Raw genomic sequence first — 20,575 nt, 5'->3', positions numbered from 1 at the left:
TGTGTATATATATATATATATATATATATATATATATATATATATATATATACATACTGTATATATGTCAGTGTCTTTTTCTTTTAGGTCTAGAAGTTACGGAAACTAGTTTTAGGCTGCTCCCAACCCTCCCCCATATTAGTGGCCTTAATTGGTTCACGGAGAAAACAACTCTGGCGTAGTTTTTGACAAATGCCTTTCGAGAGTTGGGGGTTGAAATCCACAGACCCGTGTCGCCGTGTGTATGTGATTCTGGCATAGCTATATTTCTGGGAACTTGTTTTGGAAAACTACTTTTATGGTGGGGACATTTTGCAGAAGGAAGTCGGGAATGTGTGCTCACAAGACACCAAAAACCAGTATGTGTGTGAGCACTGACATTTAGTGTAAGGAACAATAGAGGAGAAGTCCAGTATTTTCTTGCACAGATCAGGTACCAAGGAGACTCATGGGAAATAGTTGTGTGTGTGACTGTGATACTATAACGACCTGTCCTCTGCCCACCTCCTCGCTCTCTCTGCCCTCCAGCCCTGGCCATTCACCCCCCCCCATGAGAAAGTCATCTGTCTGACGTTTACGTTGTAAACCTATACAACCTGTACTGGATGTTTTCGTCCTGTTTTCCTTTTTTTTCTTTTCTCTTCCAAGTGCACTTTCTTTTTTTTTCTTTTCTCTTCCAAGTGCACAGATTAAGGTCAAGGTCAATTTACAGATTTTTTTCTTTTACACAAAAATATTTTGTTTCTCCAGCAGCTTCTCGTAAACATCATCACAAAGACGGTTGGGTCGAAAAGACAAAACTGATTCATAAACAAACTTAACATTCACACCATTTACACCAGGAAGCTAGGAAGTGAATTATTTCAAAAATGGACAAACTAATGACTAATCTGAGTCCGACTTCTACACTTTAAAAAAATGACTCAGTTCTTTGAAAGTTTTCATACAAGTCTGGGTCTAAATTGGACGTAAATGGACTTTTTAAATGTCTAGAAATCCACTGTTGTCAGTGTGGTCGCCGAGCCGGGCCAGATTAATAATCAGATCAGACAGTCTGCTTGCATCTACACTGGGGTTTGTTTGGGCCGGCAGCAGCTCTGAGGCAATCAGAGACACTTCAGCTGTGATTAAGTCACACACTTAAACCCCTAGAGGCCAGGAGGAGAAAGGAAGGAAAGAATGAGTGATGAAGCCCTCGCTCCACGGAGAGGCAGCGTACAAGGGTTGACCGTTCAGGATCACTAATGTTAGTCTATACATCCTCATATAGGTTTCCCTCATGACCTCTGCCCCGCCCACTCCTATCCATCAACCAAATGCGCAGCGTGGCCCATTCCCCCCCACTGGGCTCAGTAACCAACACCGTGGCAGCTGCTCACGTAATGTTCTTACTGCCTGGCAAAATCAATTGCTGCTTATTAATAACAGCTACAGTGTAAATATCTGTACTGCTAAGGAGATGGATGGAAGTGGAAGAAGAAAAAAAAAAAAAAAGGGCTGAGATTGCGATGGCGGCGCGGGGAGCAGCCGGGGTCACGGAACATGCTCCTAGAAATCAATTTTCACACAGGAGGACTATTAGGTTATTGAGAAGTGGGATGACGGATCATGCGTGTGTGTGTGTGTGTGTGTGTGTGTGTGTGTGTGTGTACTTCCTGTAAATGACTTTACTGTGTGTGCTTACTGTAAATTACTTGACAATATTTCAGGAAAATCCCACGACCGAAGAACGGGTGGTTTCTCTTCTTACTCACACTCAACTAATGATCACTGGTCAGTAAATGGCAGATGTGGAGGAAAGTGATCCAGTTGGTCTGTTCCATTTATCGGTCCACACAGTGGGTTCAATCTTTAGACCTCTCCTTGTGCGGTCTCCAGAAACAGGGAAAAAGAAAAACCGGCCTCCGGAGGAAATTCCACAGCGCTAGCCGACTCGGAGCTGCTAATACAGCTAATGCAGTAATGTAAGGGCCGAGGCGATTAATGAGAGCGCTCTGGCCCTGACATCTCAGACACCCTAATGTTGCTGCAGTGTCTCCCGAGCCGTGCTTTAATCCATCACTGGTCCCTGTAACCCAATTATGGCCTGACACTTTTCTTTTAGCTCCTCTGCTTCTGGGTCCTTCACACACATCCACAAAAGGGCAAACATCATGGACACACACACACACACACACTTAGATAAGAATGTATTGGCATCAGACAACCGCCATCAGACAAAAAAAAAAAAAAAAATTGCTGTTCCTCTGTAGCCGTCAGAGAAGTTTGGACTTCTCTGGTTTGGAGTTTATTAATCGTAAATTCAGATCCCATTTAGAGGAAAATAGATGGTAAATCATAACACACGTTAAAGCCAACGTTGTGTTTGATTGACAGCAGGGAAGTTTTATGTGGGTTGCGCAGTTTTACAACATTTACCGACAGTGTCTCATTCAACTGAGTCTCAGTCTTTCAGCTTCTACTGCTCGTGCCTATCCAGCGTCATGTGGCAGCTGTAGCCAATCCCAGCAGTCATTAGGGGAGGGTGGGATAACAAACTGAAATATGTATATTCATTTTTTTTACATGCCACAAATTGGCCCCAAGGAGGAAAAAAAAAACGAACAAACGAATGAACGAATGAACAAACTAACGAACTAACGAACTAGCCAAGAGAGCATTTAGATGTCAATCAGTTAAGAGTCACTTCCTGCTATTTTGTTCTCCTGTGAAGGTCCCACAGCAAGAAGATCAAAGGCTCAAACCCTGTTGGCAACTAATGGTCTTTCTGTCTGGACCTCAGATGTTACCTGTGTGATTGTTGGGTGATGGATGGATGGATGGATGATTGGATGGATGGATCGGTCGGTCGAGCGATAGAATTCCAGAAAAATATAGTAAATAACTTGGTGACACTGGCTATATATATTTGGCATATAATTACTTGTAGTGATTGTTGTACTTGTACCAGTTGGTAAAAACGATCAGGTCGAGAGTCGAGCTCCTCCTCTTTTTGTACACCGTCCATGTTTTCTTCATACGTTACTGTACCTCCCAGTTCAAACTGTATATTTAACCTTTGCCCCCGTGGAGAGGCCTAGCTCCTCTGAACATTGCTTCACTGCCGTGATATTCTGTTTCCATATTCAGAGCTGAGGCCTGAATTAACCAACTTCCTGTTTTCATTATTGTCATCTCCATGAAACTCCTCCCTTGTTATGATTGTAATCAGAGCATGATGCTACACTAACATGCCTCATTCCCAGAGGTACATCAGGCCTCCGTTTTAGCTAACCAGGGGCCGGGGGGGTGGGGTTGCAGAGGGGAGGGGGCATACACGCTGCATTTTTCATGAAGTCCCCTGTGCAACATTTATGATTCACCCTGAAGGCTTAAAAACAACACTTAACTCCATATCCCGCTAGGATCACCCCAACATCTGGAACACTCTGTACACCGGGGCATTTGTGATACACTGCAGGTACATACGCAAACAGCCCTGACCTCCCTGAAGCCAGCACGGTTCTCCATGCCCTTTCCCTGTCAGTCGGTTATGTCACATGCAGAGTAACAGCTCTGTCAATCAGAAGATCTATGCGCTCGCTTCCTCTAAATCAGGTGGATTGACTCCTTAAGAGTTACTGGAGGAGCCGACTTCCATTAGCCACTCCCCAACTGCAAATTAACTTAAATGTAGCCGCTCAATAAAGTTCAAGACAATCATTTGCATGTCAGTGTCCTTTTCTTCCTCCCAAACACACAGCTGATGCAGCAAATCCTCAGATCGCTGTCACTCCTCTGCGCAACTACCAATTAGCCAGAAAGCTAACAGTAAAACGGAGCTGGTGATTTAGAAGTATGAAATGCTAAACATAAACACAAATCTTTGATTATTTGCTTTAAGTTCTCTAATCGGATTTCTCTCCAAATTTTTTCCAGTATTTATTTAATTTCAATTCAATTCAATTTTGAATGCATTATTACATTGTGGCGTGACTTTAGAGCAGCGGTGTTCACACCTGTTTGGCTTAGAAGCTACTGTTCAAACGTCCAGGCTAAAGCCATGTACCTGCAGTGAAAATTAGAAAAAAAAAAAATATATATATATATATAAAGAATTAATATGTTGAATATTTATCTAAATATTTAAACATATGTATTTTAATATTTTTTATGTTAATTGTTTATGTTCTACCAGCGCTCTCCACTGGTAGAACCTGATCTATTTATTGGAACTCATCAGTTCTTTGGCCAACAGCAGGGGTTACTTTTATTTATACTTAGTTATGTTATTATATGTATGTTTCAGCCAACTCTTTTTTCATACACTTTCTTTCATTGTTAATATAAAAGTTGAAGCTGATTTTGAGCTAAGGTCAAGGTACATGTAAGACCCCTGGGATCACAGCAATCCTTTGATTTAACCCGAAAAATTGGTGCATCCTTTGGTTTTTTAAATAGAGATTTTATTTCTTATTTATTTCTCATGTTGAGTTGTTTAAAAAGGAAAGCAAAGTCCATCCATCCATCCATCCATCCTTCCATCCATCCATCCATCCATGTGTCCTGTCACTATTAGACTCCGTCATTAGGTTTTATAAACCTGTGACTCTAGAAGTCCTTTGAGCCTTAAAGGAAATACAAAATGTTTCTGAACATCAGTTTATCTAATGAATTTAAATGTTTGTGTCTACAGCTCCGGATCCCACTCCACTCGTCTCCACTCCACTCCACTGCAGCCCCTGGGCGTCTTCAGCATCGGATGTCATCCTGCAGGAGACAAAGTAAGTCAGACAAACACGTAGGCCGGACTCTGTGGAGAACCTTGACGAATGCTCAAGTGCTGTAAGTGCCCGGGAGTCGTCTTACAAGAAACACTTATTGCATTTTGTATTGAGCATGATGGTATGAAAAATTAATACCGGGGGATAGTGTGTGTCTTCCTCTCCTCCGCCTGTGCGAGTGAGTATCACTGTGCATTTGTATGCATGCAGATGCAAATGCATCGTCTGACTTGTGTTTGGTCGCATATATGATTTCAACGCTGATTCCAAAAGGCTGATTCTACATTTCCACGCTTGCTCTCCGCTCCCATCTCCACAGCTGCATTATTGACAACAGTTCCGCACAGGCCTCAGGCAATTTACTGCGTTTAGGGTATTTATCCCCCTCGGTTAGCGCCCTTATCGACTCGTCTATTGGCAAAACAACAGTAAAAAAAATATTACCTCAAAGTCAATGATATAGGTTTTAAAAGCTAAAACAGCTGAAAACAACGCTGCACAAAAATCGAAGTACTTTACAGTAATGTATGTGAAACACATTGTGATATGTTACACATTACAAACACACCAGGATATCATGTTTCTGACCCGTTTTTATGAAAGTACTTAAGCCAGAGTCCTTTGAACTTTGCTCATGTCAGTTCCCAGGAATTACCTTCATTTTTTTCCCGAAGCATTTATTCCCTCTTCGGTGCCATCTTTGTTTCATTTTATATTTGCAGTTAACCTGCGCTCTTTAAATCATGACGGATTAGTCGGAGCAGATCAAAGGAAATGTCATGGAAATAGATTGCACATGAAAAATAATTTGAAATACTTTTTTCTCAGGTTTCAAATCATCTGCTCTGGCATTGGTTGGGAGTGAAAGGACTTTTAAGGTTTCCCTCCCATTTGATTTTTAAGGAAATATTTTATCTTTTTTGGGAACACAGTTGGTGCACGGGTAGACGCTCTGAAGCTCTGAGTCGTACAAGAAGCATTCTGGGACTTCGGGTGGCGAGAGGGTTGATTGGTAACAGCTTGAAGTGTTAGGTTCAAGGTTTCCGTATTTTGTCGTTTTTGTATTTGGATACAACGTAGAACGGCTCCACTGAAATGTCTGGAGTTTGTTACTTATTTACAAATGTACTTTTTTAATTGCATACTGCTGTTGTAATGGTATTTCAGACCAATAGATGTTGCGTATCGGTAGCAGAGACGATGATTGGACAGACTAGCGGTGCTAGCTGCCCACTCTGTGGACTGTGAACTTTTGACCTAATGGATTGTAACATGAAGGACTCACTGCACAACGTGGACTATGTCAACGGACAACGGACTATTGTACATAATGCCCAGGTTCAAACCCAGTTCCTGTCATCTGTGTATTTGATCAAAAATCAGATCCAAATGAACGTCCCTTGTTTATACGACCTGAACGGTCAGGTCGTATCAGTGGAGAACATGAAGGATCTGGATGACGTGAAGCCTCCAGATATGAAGTCCGTATGAATAAGAGTATTTCAGATTCCTACCTCAGCCCTAAAGCTAAACGGTACTGGAAATACGACGCGATGTCACAGACGTGCGGTTTAATGTTTAGATAAGACCTCGTCTGTCGTCTGTCGTCTGCGGTGTGATGCCCCACACTTCATTTGTCTTCTGTTTTTAGAAAACAACCAAATGCTTCAGGCACTGGTCGTACTGACTCCCACCACTACACACTGCAGCAATTATCCTCCGTCCCTGACTCCAATCCCTGATCCCAGGTTACTTCCACCACAACGGAGACACTTCCAAACCACATATTCACACACTCTCATCCACACCCTGAGGGGAAACCCAATAGGTCCGCAGCGAGTGCTTCGTAGCGCCTCGGCTCTCCACCTCAGCCTTGTTGCTTCGTACTGCCTCTGGGGCTGAGAATGAAGCCCCGGTTCAGATAACCTCGTGCTAAAGAAAAGCCAATAATACAGTGATAACAGGGACGAATCACAAATCGTGTCTGAAACACAGTGATGTTGAGACGTAGGAGTGATCTATCGGAGCCAACACCGAGTTTGCCACGACCTTTATCACAGGAAGGTCAAATAGTCAAGGAATCTGAAGATTCAAGGGAGACAAAGATGTTGACGACCTAATTGTTAGCGTCAACAGCTAACCTGCAAAGGTTCTTACAGCAATTGTTCTAGGAGATTCCACAATTAGCAGGTTAATGGATTACCGAAATGTATCAAAACTGTGTACGATAGAAATGTTTACGAAGGTTTATATTAGTAAGATATCTAAGAAGTCAGGATCGAATGTCCGAAACTGCTGCTAAATGTTTATGACTTGAAAGTCAGGATCGAATGTCCGAAACCTTAGGATGGAAACTGCTGCTAAATGTTTATGACTTGGTTTGAATGAACAAAGTTCCACAGACAAAATCATCAAACTTTAAGTAAAAGTTCCCTTTTCTCCTCCTCAAATGTCAAACGTTGACCAAACCATTAGCTAACCATGAACAGCTGTCCTTACTGGACTGTCCTGCCTGCACTCTAGATCTGTCTCCCATTCAAACTACATGTCGTGGATACAAGCAGCTGAAATGGGTTTTCTCCACTGAGGCAATGAGAGAGACTTGACTCCTGAACGTAGAAACGTGGCGGTTGAGGTGGTCAGGGTGACTTTCAAGGAAGGTGTTTCTGACATGTCCAACTGGACATGAGACTCAGGGAAGGTCCAACACCAGGTGGAGACATTTTATCTCCACTCTCTCCTGCATGGGGATCCCCCAGTCTGGGTTAGCCCACGTGGAAGTCGGGGGCTTTTTGCTTAAGTTTCTGTTCCCACAACCTGATCCTGGATGAGCGGATGGATGGATGGATGGATGGATGGATGGATGGATGGATGGATGGATGAAATCATATCACGTTTAGAAGTGTCAGATAAATACCTACAGACTGTTTGGTTCCCATCTTTTGATGTACATTTCCAGGCACCGATTTCCAAAACGTTTCCCGTTTAAAAGCTTCTTCTTCTTCTTTTTCTGTTGTAAATCAAATGCATTACTAAGAAAGTTCGCTTTTAGGGTTTTTGTTGTTTTTTTTTTGTACTGCATTTTAGCCAGTGTTCCTGCGTTTGATTGTATCTCATCGTTGTACAATCTGAGGTCAAGTGCTGCATCAAACCCTTGTTAAAGTGAGTTCTGCCTCCAGAATGAAACACACGCAGTGAGATGATGGTTTCTTATGATATCGATCCCACGTCTTTGCCCGCTCAAACCTCTCAAGGCCAACATTAAAATGTCTCGCTTCCTATCTGCCTCCTTAATGACTCTCACCCACACACACTCCATTCTCTTTGCCTCTGTCTCTTCACTCCTTGATATTAAGTGCGTGTGAATGTCTATGGACTGTTAAGGTTGCTTTTGTACACTTTACTGGTTATGGACGCCTTAAGAGCTTATGGATTAAAAGAAGGATGTTCAGAGTGAGTGCACGACCAGGCATTAGGAGCTCTTTATTAGCTAATCACGCGGACAATGGGTTTAAAGCACTCCTATAAAACAATATAATGACGAAGGCAGGAGGCGCAGGTTTCTCTCTCCATTTACATTAATTAAAGCGGCTGCTGCGCTCGTTTTGGAGCAATTAAGAGAGTGCCGATGATAAACAGGGGCCAGACATGATTTTAAGGAGACGATAATGATATCATATGTTTGCGTAGGAATTACCTCGTATTAGAAAATTAATTACTCGCCGTTGAAACCCTGAATGCGTAGCTTCGCAACGGAGGACAAAGTAAATCCATCGATTTTTTTTTTGCTCGTGTTCTGTGGAAAATCAATCACACTGTGACAGCGGAAATATATTTAAATGTATATTTTATCCATCGTATAATGGTCTGAGATGAACTCTAACATAATGTATGCCATTTATATTAAAGGGTCTTTTTTGACCTTCGTGTTCACATGTGTCACTATCACAGAATTAGCTAATGCTAATGCTAATTAGAGGAAGCAACTTCGTTTACATTTGGCGGTTGTTCGCCCTACGTTGAATTGGGCTGGATTTGCTTTTTGTAGTTTGTGTTGGTTTTGTGGGGACTTTTCCTCCTTTCTTCTGTCTTCCAGGCATAAGTCAAACTCAGACTATGATGTTGTCCCTGTGCTAGCATAGATGCATAGATGAGTGATAAACTGTAGGTACGTATGTACAGAATGTGAGTCCAGACTTATTCTGAAGATTTCTACGTTACGGCATAGAAACAGAATTCTGATTTAAGTCGAGGACCTCCTGCATTTAAAAAAAAAAAAATCCTGTCCGTCTGTTTTTGCCACAGTCTGATTCTTTACTTCATGGACTGCAGGCTGGTCGGTCCAGGACTTTCGAGTAATACTTTTTGCAAAAAGTATGCCTAGGTTTTACTGTCACTGAAGTCACACTTTCGAGTAATAATTTTTGCAAAAAGTATGCCTGGGTTTTATATTTTGTTGAAAACCTAAATCACAGATTTTTTTTTCTGAGGACTTTTTTGGAAGTGTAGTTTGTGTGAGTGCCAACACCCCCCTCCACCCACCTGTCAATCTCACAAAATGTCTCCAACCATCAACTGTCCGTCAGCTGTTGGCAGCTGGGCAGATGAGAGACAGGCAGACAGATCTGTGGTCGCTGTAATTCTTGGGTTTTTATCGACGTTCATCACCCCGTCTGATGATGATCACGGAGCCAGGAGGAAGTTTGGGACGTGTGTGTGATGTGAGAAAAGCTGACAGGTCCAAACCGGCCCAGACACCAAGGGTGGAGGCTGACAGACTTCAGTTGATTTTAAAAAAAAACATTTGGAGAACAATATGAAATAGTTCGTTTTTTTTTTTTTGTCCTTGTACAATGTTTCCGTGTTAATTTTATGACATGACGTTACAGCATTTTGACTATCATATCTTTTATTTAACTCGTCGTTACCGTATCCTAGCTTAAGCTAACATTTTGTTACTTCTGGCCGCCCTTTAATTAGCATTTTATGAACTTACAGCTATCATTTTGATTTATTTTGGTATTTTGGGAAACCTATTTAAACATAAAAATGTTCATTTTGGCTAGCTATGATTTACTATTATTATTGTACATTGCTCTTTTTTTATCGTTATTAAAAAACAGGGTTTGTGTTGGGTTTCATCCCCACACCTTAATGTGTCATAATTTCCTTTGCGTAGGAATGAAATCAGGTCACGCTGAGCTGTGAAGAAACCCTTGTCCCCACGGGTATATGCACAGTGACCATGGAAGGAGTTTTATAACACGTGTGTGAGCGGACCTTCAGGCCACGGCTGAAGTAATGATTTACTAAATGTCAAATGAGCAGTAGTGTGGAGGAAACACCACGCAGGCGTGTTTGCTGGAAGCTCTTTAGCATTTCACGCCCTGATTGTGAGACAGCTCCTTTGGTCAGCCTGGCCACCAGGGCGGCACCAGCACGTCCTGTGAATTAATGCCCCGGGATTATACGCATACACTCTTGGTCACATTAAGCAGCGGTCAAGTCTTTTTATGGACGTTGAACACACACCAACACACACATGCGCACGCTATCGCTAGCAGTGTGACAAGATAAGGTCACGAGAGCTTGAATAAATTTGAAAAATCCTTACTTTTTTTTTTTTTTTGGTTCGTTATCTAACCCTAAACCGTCCTATGAGCACATAAGAGCTTGTAGGAGTTTGCTGCCTCCGGTGGCGAGTGGACCCTGGGTCTCTTGGGTGAACGTCACAGTCGGCGGCAGCCTGATGTGGGCTGAGAGGTTGCCTTGTTGGTTGTCGTGCCTGCTCTCAGGATGGTCTCGCGGGTCCTCAGAGACCGTGAAGAGAGGGAACTATCGCCAGCGCTCCTGTTGTCTAATCACTTTCTTTCTTCCTTTCTTCTCGGTTTTTCACGTAACCAACGGTACTTTGTGCTATTTCTGCACGCTATCATTTATTTATCAACGCTCCGGCGGTGTTGTCCTTGAGACCTCTGATTTTTCCAGGTTTCTGAGTAGAAAAAAAAAAAAACGTACAGATGGCAAGGACTCGTACATGCAAAGACGGCACGGATGCGAATGGCACACGCAAAACAAATGATGCATACTGTATAAAAAAGACTGAAGAAGAAGAAGAAGAAAGAGGGTTTTATCTGTGTTGTTTCTGTGAGAGCAGTAATGAGGAGATAGATGATGTATTTGACAAAAAACTACATCTAATATCCAGGACTTTTACAAAGACAAGTTTATTGATGTATCCAGGACTTTTATAAAGACAAGTTTAAAGTTCCGAGAGAGAGAGAAAACAACAACTTTCGAAGCTGTTCCTTTATCTTTCTATCTTTTGGCAAGTTTCCATTGACTTCTTGAAGTTAGACTTGAATGTTTCCAGGTTCATTTTATGCCATGGCGTGAGAGCATTTTGGCTATCATATCTCATTAGGGCTAACTTTTAGTTGTAGCATCCTAGCTTTAGCTAATATTTTGTTACTTCTTGCTGCCCTGTAATTAGCATTTTACTAACTTAAAGCTATCTTTAATTTAGTAAAAACTTTTTTTTTAAAGGTATCATATTGGCTAGCTATTATTTGTTACGTACTGTATACTGTTTGACATTCTTATTAGGTGATGATTCTGCACAATCATTTTCTTAGATAAACCTTTTACTATTCGGGTGACAAGTTCCTAGAGAAATAAAAAAAAAAACTTTCAAAGTTTTTATCTGAGTCGAAATACTTCTGCATATAATGTTTCGACAGAATCTTTTTTTTTTGTCTTTGGGCTGACATCAATGATTAATTGAGAATTAGGATATCTTCTTTTTATTTGTTTCTATGGTAACAATTAAATTTTCAAAAAAAAAAAAAAAACAAATCTGTAAAATACATCTGTAGGTTGTACGTATTTAGGTTGAGTATCGTTTCAAACCCTGACCACTGCTGCACCAGTGTATAAACAGTGACCAGTCTAATCAGTCAACTGGGAATGTAGGTCACGGTGCTCAGTGCAGTTGGTGTGAAGAGACAATATGACAAAAGAAGGTCGTGAAGGGAGGCTAGCTGGTGCATCATGGGACTTGAGTGTTTACGTCGTTGAAGTGACGGAGAGTCTTCCTCTACATCTTTCTCTGCTCTTGACGTACCAGAACATACAAAGAGACGTGTGCGTCATTTAAACCTCATCCGTGATGAATCCAGGCAGATCACTCATCAGCGCCTCTGCTGGTAGGAGTGGATGTTGGATTATTTTTCTCTCTATTGAATAAAATAATTTTAAAATCTTACAATGCAACTCAACATATGAATGAACCAAAAAAAAAAAAAAAATCATGGACCCCACAACACCATCACGTGGACCATCTATTGGCCACGGACCTCCTGTTGAGAACCTCTGGTCTAAAATATCAAAAGTCCTAAAGAAAACAACCCTTAAGGTTGTAAACCCCCCCCCCCCCAAAAAAAAAAGAAAATCTGTCTTCACTGCAAAGAAAGACTCATTCAGAAATGTCAGCTGTGACTGGAGTGGATTGTTGGCAGCCGCTGTATATACACTGTAAGCTGTCCAGATTAGGGGATATGGTCTGCTTCTGTTTAACAGTAAAATATGCCATTATATTTACATTAGGCCAACATTCGGCTTCCTCCAGGGCTACATGATGAATGGATGCCATCAGCGGCCTGACAAAACCAGCAGGCTGACGTCACCGTCTCCCCGTCGTCCACCACCAGCCAGACCTACTGTACGCTCTGTATCCTACAGCTTTACTGAGTGGGCGCTGCAGTGTTGAAGGCTGGTCCTGAAGGAGAGTTTGACAGAAGTATATTTTTCATATTCACGGCCACCATGTCCAACGCTTGGCCCCACTTCAGCCTCACTTAGTAATAGGTGAAAGTTTTTAAAAGAAGTTTTCATGTTCTAGTAACATATTTTCTCCCACAGCACGGACCAAACCATGACGGCTTTTAATACACTCTTACAATGTTACAATGAATGAATATACATATATATATATGTATATATATGTAGAAGATGATGTCTTATATATGACATATATGACATACCTATATGTCATATAATATGACATACGTATATGTCATATAAATAAATAAATACATATATATTATATATATGCCATAGATAATCTTTTTGACGACAAAAGAGCAAGCAGCAACTAACCTGCAGGGGGCGCTAAAACATAGTTTGAGCTGTTCCATAACTGGTCTTCTAACGTTTTTTAATGTATTAAAAAAAACTCACTTTGTTTTCAAGAAAAAACACAAATGCATTTAGCTGAAAAGCAAACCGATAAACTGACACATTATTCTGAAAAAAAAAACAAAAAAGAAAAAACTATATATTTATTGCTTTTTCTGGCAAAAAATGTTGACATTGACATGAAAGTTTCTGTACCACAGTAATCTAACATGAGCTGATCCCGCCCCTCCCTCAACATTACCGTTTCCAGCAGAAGCTTGGAATTCTTTGAGATCTATTACTGCCACCTACTGGGTTGCAATAAAACCCAACATTTTGAGTCAGTCATTAAGCAACATTGCTGCAGTTTTCCTTCAATGTCAACTTTTCTTTTTTTTTTTTGGAATTTTCTGAATTCATATTCAACTCGTTCCCCTTTAATCATTTGCACTATTACAGAAACACAATTTGTTGCCACAGGGAGTGACGCCTTCTTTAATACCTGAGGTTATTTTTTTTATCCAGTTATGTCAGGTTCATGTTAACAAGTGAAGCGATAAAACTGGTACATTCTTGTCGTATATTTTACTGCATACAATATGAGGTGAAATAGCTTGATCATAAATTTTTATGGGTAAATGTCCCGAAGCATGAAGAGACTTCGGAGTCGAGCCGATACCTGACAGGAAGCAGATGCTGCTGCATTAGACATGCTACTAAATGTGTCGGTTTGACTGAAACAACGCTACTGGTTTTAGCGCGTCCTCTGACTGATACTTTGTGGTCAGAAGGGGCGACGCTGAGGTCACTTAAAACCCTGAAGTCGACCAACTGTATTCACATGGACAATAGAAGGTCAATAGAGTTCACAGGAAACACATTAAATCAGAGAAATGTGAAATTGAAGTCAGTTTTTAGATTAGGACTGATTCATTGTTTCCAAATGAGATGAGAAAATTGAAAATGAAATCCACGCCAGCAGCAGATTAGAGAGAAAAAAATAAATAAACACCAAACAAAAGGTGAAAAAACACAACTGCAGGAATGGCTGTAGTGTGATGTCATGTGATGATTGTTTGTTGGAAACAAAACAAAAAGTCCAGTTACTGTAGGTATTCTAGACCCCACGACTTTAGTTTATCTCACAGTTTTCCTCCTGCCTCCGTCTGTGCTAAGCTAATCTAAACAACTACTGTCTGCACCTTCCTGTTTATAGCTATATTTGTCCGTCTATTAACGTACCGTCCGCGGCTCCGGCCTCGTGTCGTTTCATTGTGTCAACGTGTGTCTGTTCTCAGCTTTGGTTATCTTTTAGCTATTTTTTGATTTTGTTGGTTCAGCTCTGTGGTCGCTGTGTTGTCCTGGAGTTGGCGCCAGTGTTCCCGTATCTTGAATGTTGTAGTCCGGTGCTGTTGACTTAACAGTTTTACCCAATACAAAGTTCAGTTTGTATGAGTAGCATCTGCATCCTGTTATGCTAATGAATTAGCGTAGCAATTTAAGTAAGGGCTAAAATATAGCTTATGGGATTTATTGAACAAATGCAATCATTTTTATTGTAAAAGCTACAGCTTCCCAATAATAATGATAGCATTAGCACAATGTTAATTTATTAACTCATGTTTTTTGCACTCCTTAAAATATTACTGAGCTAAATTAACATCTTTGGCTGTCATATTATAACTTGTCTTGTTGTTTAATTTATTAACTCATGTTTTTTGCTCTCCTTAAAATATTACTGAGCTAAATTATTTCCATGTCTTGGCTAATTTGTGCTATTTGAACAGCTTTTTTTAGTTAGCTTCTAGCTTTTTTTTTATTTTCCCAATTCTTTGCTCACATGAAGCTATCTATCTTTAACAACAAAATGTATCTAAAATATTACCTTCGCACACATATATTTCTAACATAGAATAATTTAGTGCGGACTACAAAAATGTTAGCATCACACTTTTCCACTTAGGAAATCAAAAGTCAAGTTGTTCTTGTTTTTAAGTAGCATCCAGAGTCATGTGGTCATGTGAACTTTGATATCTGACAGTCCGTGCTCCGGTGCATGTGTGAAGGAGCCTTCACCCATTAGCGCTAAAGCATGTGCTAATTTGTTCTCCATTGTCACCTGCTGCTTATCTTGATTGCCGTGCGCAGGAGCAGGTGTTTCTGGTTGCTGGTGCTTTCCAGCACTTAGAGTGGTAACGCAACGCCTTCAGACTTTTATCCGTTTATCTGAAACAACTGCACTGTAGCCGCACACCCACTGTCCGCTGTGTACGTGTGTGTGTGTGTGTGTGACAGTGTGTTCTGCACTTGTGATCAGGAGGCTGGGGCTTAGATTTCAGTCTGATAGCAGGGGATGTTGGGGGGGGCAATGGAGGAGGGCCAAACATATGTTCTGAGGGCCAGGAACAAAAGCAGTGACACGTTAGCCTTTTCACGGAGATGACCTTTCCGCCGCTCCCTATCTCAGCCTCTGTTCCTGCCGCTGTCCTTTTGTCTGCCATCACGCCCCAGGCCCAGCTCAGCCTGAGCGCTAGAATTTCTCCTCCTTTCCCCCAAATCTCCCTTGACTAAATGTCAGGATTACATATTTCTCTGCTCATACCGCAAGCTTCAATTAGAAACGGACTTTTTGTTTGTGCGCAAGTGCATGTGTGCATGAAAGGGCAAACAAATGTGCAAGTCTTTGTCAGCTTAAAGAACGAGGCCGTGTGTGTGTGTGTGTCGTGTTCTGTGATCGGGATCACCTCGCAGTGTTAGCTCTGTCCCTGAGCAGGACGAGACGAGAGGGGCAGACCAGACGAGGGAGGAGGGAAGAAGACGAAGAGTATCATTCAAGGCTAGTAGCAGCAAAGCTAACGTTCACACAGCTACTGTTCTGTACAAGCACATAGATGTAGGTAAATGTGAGACACTGAAATCTGAGGACAGTAATGTCCACTCTGTAGACCATTCATCAATAGTGTTATCTTGATATACTAATAATAACATTGTGTATTTCATATAAAGTCATGCTGCCCTCTGTCTGTCTTTTCTCTCACTATTGGTCAGGAATCTTCTGGATGGAACTGTTTAAATATTAGTGGGCCGGAGAAACTCAACTCAACAGTTGCTTTAAACCCAGGTGACGATCTAGGGAAGTTGAATTTGAGAAGCAGGGTTAGCTAACAGCTTCATCTTCCCTATTATGGTAATTTAAATTGATGCGGTTGAGTCACAAAGTTGTGATTACGGATCTGCGATATTAACTTTTTTTCCGACATGCAGTATGGCGGTATTGTCCAAACACTTGATTTCCAATTCTGATATCAACTGTACTTTGCTACTAAACAGTCTAAAAATGTATCACTAAAACCACCTATAAATCATTTGGTGATGCTGTGAAAAAGTGTTAAGTGCTTTTGCCTCACACCAAGGAGGTCATCGGTTCAATCCCTCATGGTAACCCATGTTCTCTGTGTGTGTGAGATATCCCAACAACATACGGCGTTAGAGTAATTGTTGACTCTAAATGTAGCGTAGGTGTGAAAGTGACTGTGAATGGTCGTTGGTCTCAACATGTGGCCCCCGTGACGGACTGCTGAACGGTGTAGCCCTCCCCTGATGGCCGCTGTGATTGGCCCGCTCTCCCCCTGTGACCCTGAAATGGTTTCAGCTGTAGAAGATGAATCATTATGTGCCGTTCTGCCTTCAGGCCTCATGTTAATGAGTTCAAGAAAAAAAAACTTCAGATCACGAAAAGTTCGTACTTATCGTCGAAGATCTACAACAGAGACAAAGGTGGATTCTTTATGAAAGCATGTTTTTATTCTACTGTAGCTGCTTCTGGAGTTTCTTGTCACATTTTCCCCAGTTTGACTCCAGCTGGTGATTGAGCAGATCCTGAACGCGTGATCCTCGGCGTCACCATCTGTCCTTTATACCAGTGGTTTTCAAAGTGGGGTCTCAGAAAATTAGAGGGAAGATAAAAAGAAAAAAGCCTTCAAATTTTTTTCGTTGTTTAAATTTTTTTGTTTTATTGTTTTGCTTTTTTGTACTGAAGAGCACGTCTAAAAATGATGTAATTGTCGGATTTTTTTACCAGTTTCCGATGGTACCTGAAAGCACCTTGTGTGACATCAGCAACTTTGGCATGACGCCATCATAATCTGTGTAGACCTGGCAGTTTGCACCTGTTATCAAACTGCTCTGCTCCTCAAGCTAGCGTGTTAGCTAGCTAGCGCAAAATGGACAGGTTTTGGACAAGAAAAAAAGACTGAAGAATCAGATTAACAGTTTACTATTCAGTGGTTATATTCAGAGGTGAAAACATGTTCATTAAAGTTGTTCATTGAACAGTGAATAAAAGAAGAAATGTATATATATTCTAAAAGTTTTCCTATGCATATTGTAGCATTGTTTGTGGGACGCTAATGCTAATGCTTGAAGGATCCTGCTTTAGACAGTGCTGCTGTTCTATAGTCATACAGTGTTGACTGCCGAAAAGTCAGGAGACTAATGTATGTCATGAATCTGTTAGAAATGAATTATAACATTTGCACAGTTTTTCATCATCGATGTCAATTTATGTTGTATTTACAAGTTGTTGTTTGTTTTTCTGTGCGACAGAATGAAGTCACGTGACGCGCCTCGTTCCTCCCAGTACACTAAGCGAGGGCTGGCAGTCACCCAGTCCTCAGCAGGCATATGACAAGAACTGGTTCAGAACTGGTTCCCTCATTCGGGGCTAGCCTGAGACCAAAGGCTGCGTCGCCTCTAATTAGAAGAGGCGCCCAAACGCAGGCATAACGAGCTGATGAATAATTAGAATTGGAGGAAAATTGTGCAGCCAGGGTGGCAAATGTGGAGGGACAAGTGCTGAAAACAAGGCAAGCGGCATTAAGTCCACAGTCAGTCAAATCTGTGAACTTGGCCGGTGGCGTTAACACTAGGCTCGTGTGAAGAGGAATCAAGCTCCAACACTGGTGACCGGCCAAGACCACGGCCGGACCCCCAGGGTCCATTAGAGGAAACAAATAAAATGTCGTTGATAAATGAATCCATAAATTGCGAGCGATGAATACTGATCTGATCCAGGGAATACTTTATTTATTAAACTCTAGTAGTCAAAGGACTGAAATGTCCATTTATTTCCAAGTATATTATATATATATGTATATGTACAGTGTCCCCTCTCTATATCGCCCTTATCTTTTTTTTGCTCCATCAGTACAAGGCTTTTTTTTTTTTATCCGACTCAAGAAATATAGCAAAAACTAAACTCAAAGACATTATAAAATAATTCTATATATGAACGTTTTAGCTTAAGAAATGTGGATTCTCGTTTTGAAATTGAGATAAGCGCATTTGAGAACGATCGCTGCTAGCTTCGTTTACTTAGACGACATCGTACACAGCATACTATTGGCTAATGCTCTTCTGTTTCCTCACGCTGATTGGCTCATGCATCGTAGCATCTCTCAGCGGTGGGTCTTGGAACGCAGCTACCGCGATATGTTTACATTTATATACATATACATATATTAAGTTTTGGGAAGAAAAAAAAACATTTTTAAGCTTCAACTTTATTCTATTTTCTTATAAGCATCTGATATAACGAATCTGCAACAACGGCCCTCGGTATCTGCAGTGTTGTAGTTGGGATTTGACAAATTGAAATCGGTGCATCATCTACATATAGAGGGAAAATAAAAGGACAAACAATAAAAAAAAATACAGTTCGTTCACTGACTCACTAATTTGACAGACACATTTAAGGTCAGTCTTTTCACCTAATTATCATGCACAGGGTTGGTCCCCACTCCAGGGTCTTTGGTTGTGGTACTAGCCGGGGTGTGGGGGGGGAGGGGGGGTGACTGTGGGGGAGAATCTCAGAACGGCGCCCCCTTTTTCCTCTAATGATGACGGTGATGATGCTGTGACAGTCAACCTTGCTGTCCAGCATTAATTAGTGCCGGCCTTTCCCCGTCACCAAGGTTGTCCTCCACCCTGGGTCATCTAACACGCTGCCTGCTCTTTTCTCTGCCAGCTGTGCCACGTTGTCTGAACGCAGTGGGATCAAGCTGTGGTGCGGGACGTTAGACGTGTGACTCCCCACCAACGTGTGGTGGTCTGTTGGTGTTGCTCTGAGTGACGTGTCAGGAACCATCGCCGTCTGAAACGTACCGTCAGTAGAGTTTGGTTTCTGTAACTGAAGAGATTTCACTCCGACACTTTTCAACACTTAGCTGCGAATAATAAACTAGGAAACACGTTCCGTTACGGTAGGAATCTGTTATGGAAATAATAAAACGCCACCAGGGGTTTTTGACCTTTTAACTTTAAATATAGATCAAATTACAAGTTTAAAAGCAAAAACATACAGTAAAAAACATATCCATCCTGTGATATATTTGACTATATTTGAATGACAAAACAAATACACTGCATTTGATTAACATGGAATCTTAAATTACATTATTAATGACACTGTGATGGAAGGTTGTAGGTTTAAATTATTTAAAAACAAAAGCAAAATTGTCATAATAATGAATAATGATTAGTGATGGAAGGTTGTAGGTTTAAGCCCCCACATAATTTTATTTTTTTTATTATTTAAAAACAAAAGCAAAATTGTCAAAGGTTTAAACCTCAGCATCGACAAAAAATAAAGTTCAGGTAAATTTATTAAAAATAAGTGATTAGGAAAAGAGAAATGTAATATTTCTTATATAGACTTAAACACAACAGTTCATTTTAAATGGTTTATTTAACATGTTTAGAATTGTATTTAATGGTATATTTCATATATTTTGCGACAGTATTTATGTACACTGTAAAATTGTCTTCGTATCAAAGCACTGAACTGAATCTGCCGTTCCTTTGAAGGTCATAACATAAAAGTGTAAATAAACACAGAAGCACACGAAGCAAAAAAAAAAAAAAAAGTCTGTGCCAGATTAATAGGTCAGAGTGTCAAGTCTGGACCCAGATCCTTACGTTGGACCTACCTTGTTACAGGATGGCCCTGGGATGTCTTTAAAATAAAAAAATATATATAATAATTATAAAATACAAATATAACTGTTCTCTCATGCTGATGAATTCTCAGGATCCTTCTTTTATCTTCATCTTTTTTTCCTCAGTCTTTCCCCCCAAGTTTCAAATCAAGCTGGTCGTCTTTTCAGATTTTCCACTTCCCTCCGATGCTCGTCGTATCTGGAAACGTGTTTAAAATAATAGGCCATCTGTGTGCAACGTGATGCAGAAAAACACGACCAAATCATGCAATGCTAAACACGACTTCTCCCTCTTTCCCAATCTTCCAACTCATTTGAACTTAATGCTGCATTCATCATGCTGATAAGCATCACAAGCATGCGGCCAATATGGTAGCGGAGGACGGAGCCGAGCTCGTTAGGGCCACCTATTAGAGCTGTTCGGGGATGTTTGGAATAGAAACACGCCTGAGAGCTGATGGCTTTTAAAACAGAAGAGGAGTTTTTGGTTTACGTGCTACGCGTCATATCATTAACTGTGAAAAGAGGGAGTCGTGGAGTGTCTCACATCCCAGTTCCCTCTCCCTGCTCCACATACATCAGTGTCCTCATGTCACATTTCATGTGCAGCGGAAGAGAAATCTCATCAGCTTTGCAGTCGTA

The 20,575-nt window shown here is 41.0% G+C and overlaps 1 long non-coding RNA gene across 1 annotated transcript in view; it reads left to right on the top strand.

Annotated features, from left to right (window-relative positions):
• LOC112488082 (uncharacterized) overlaps window positions 1–20,575 on the top strand; it is a 138,298-nt gene that overhangs the window by 66,867 nt on the left and 50,856 nt on the right. Inside the window, exon 2 of the long non-coding RNA XR_003051806.1 lies at window positions 4,676–4,763. This is a non-coding gene — a long non-coding RNA (uncharacterized LOC112488082). The remainder of the gene's footprint in view (window positions 1–4,675; window positions 4,764–20,575) is intronic.

Source organism: Cynoglossus semilaevis, chromosome 14, assembly GCF_000523025.1.
Source record: "Cynoglossus semilaevis isolate Cse_v1.0 chromosome 14, Cse_v1.0, whole genome shotgun sequence".
Lineage (NCBI taxonomy): Eukaryota > Metazoa > Chordata > Actinopteri > Pleuronectiformes > Cynoglossidae > Cynoglossus > Cynoglossus semilaevis.
This window is presented reverse-complemented; position numbering and strand designations above follow the sequence as displayed.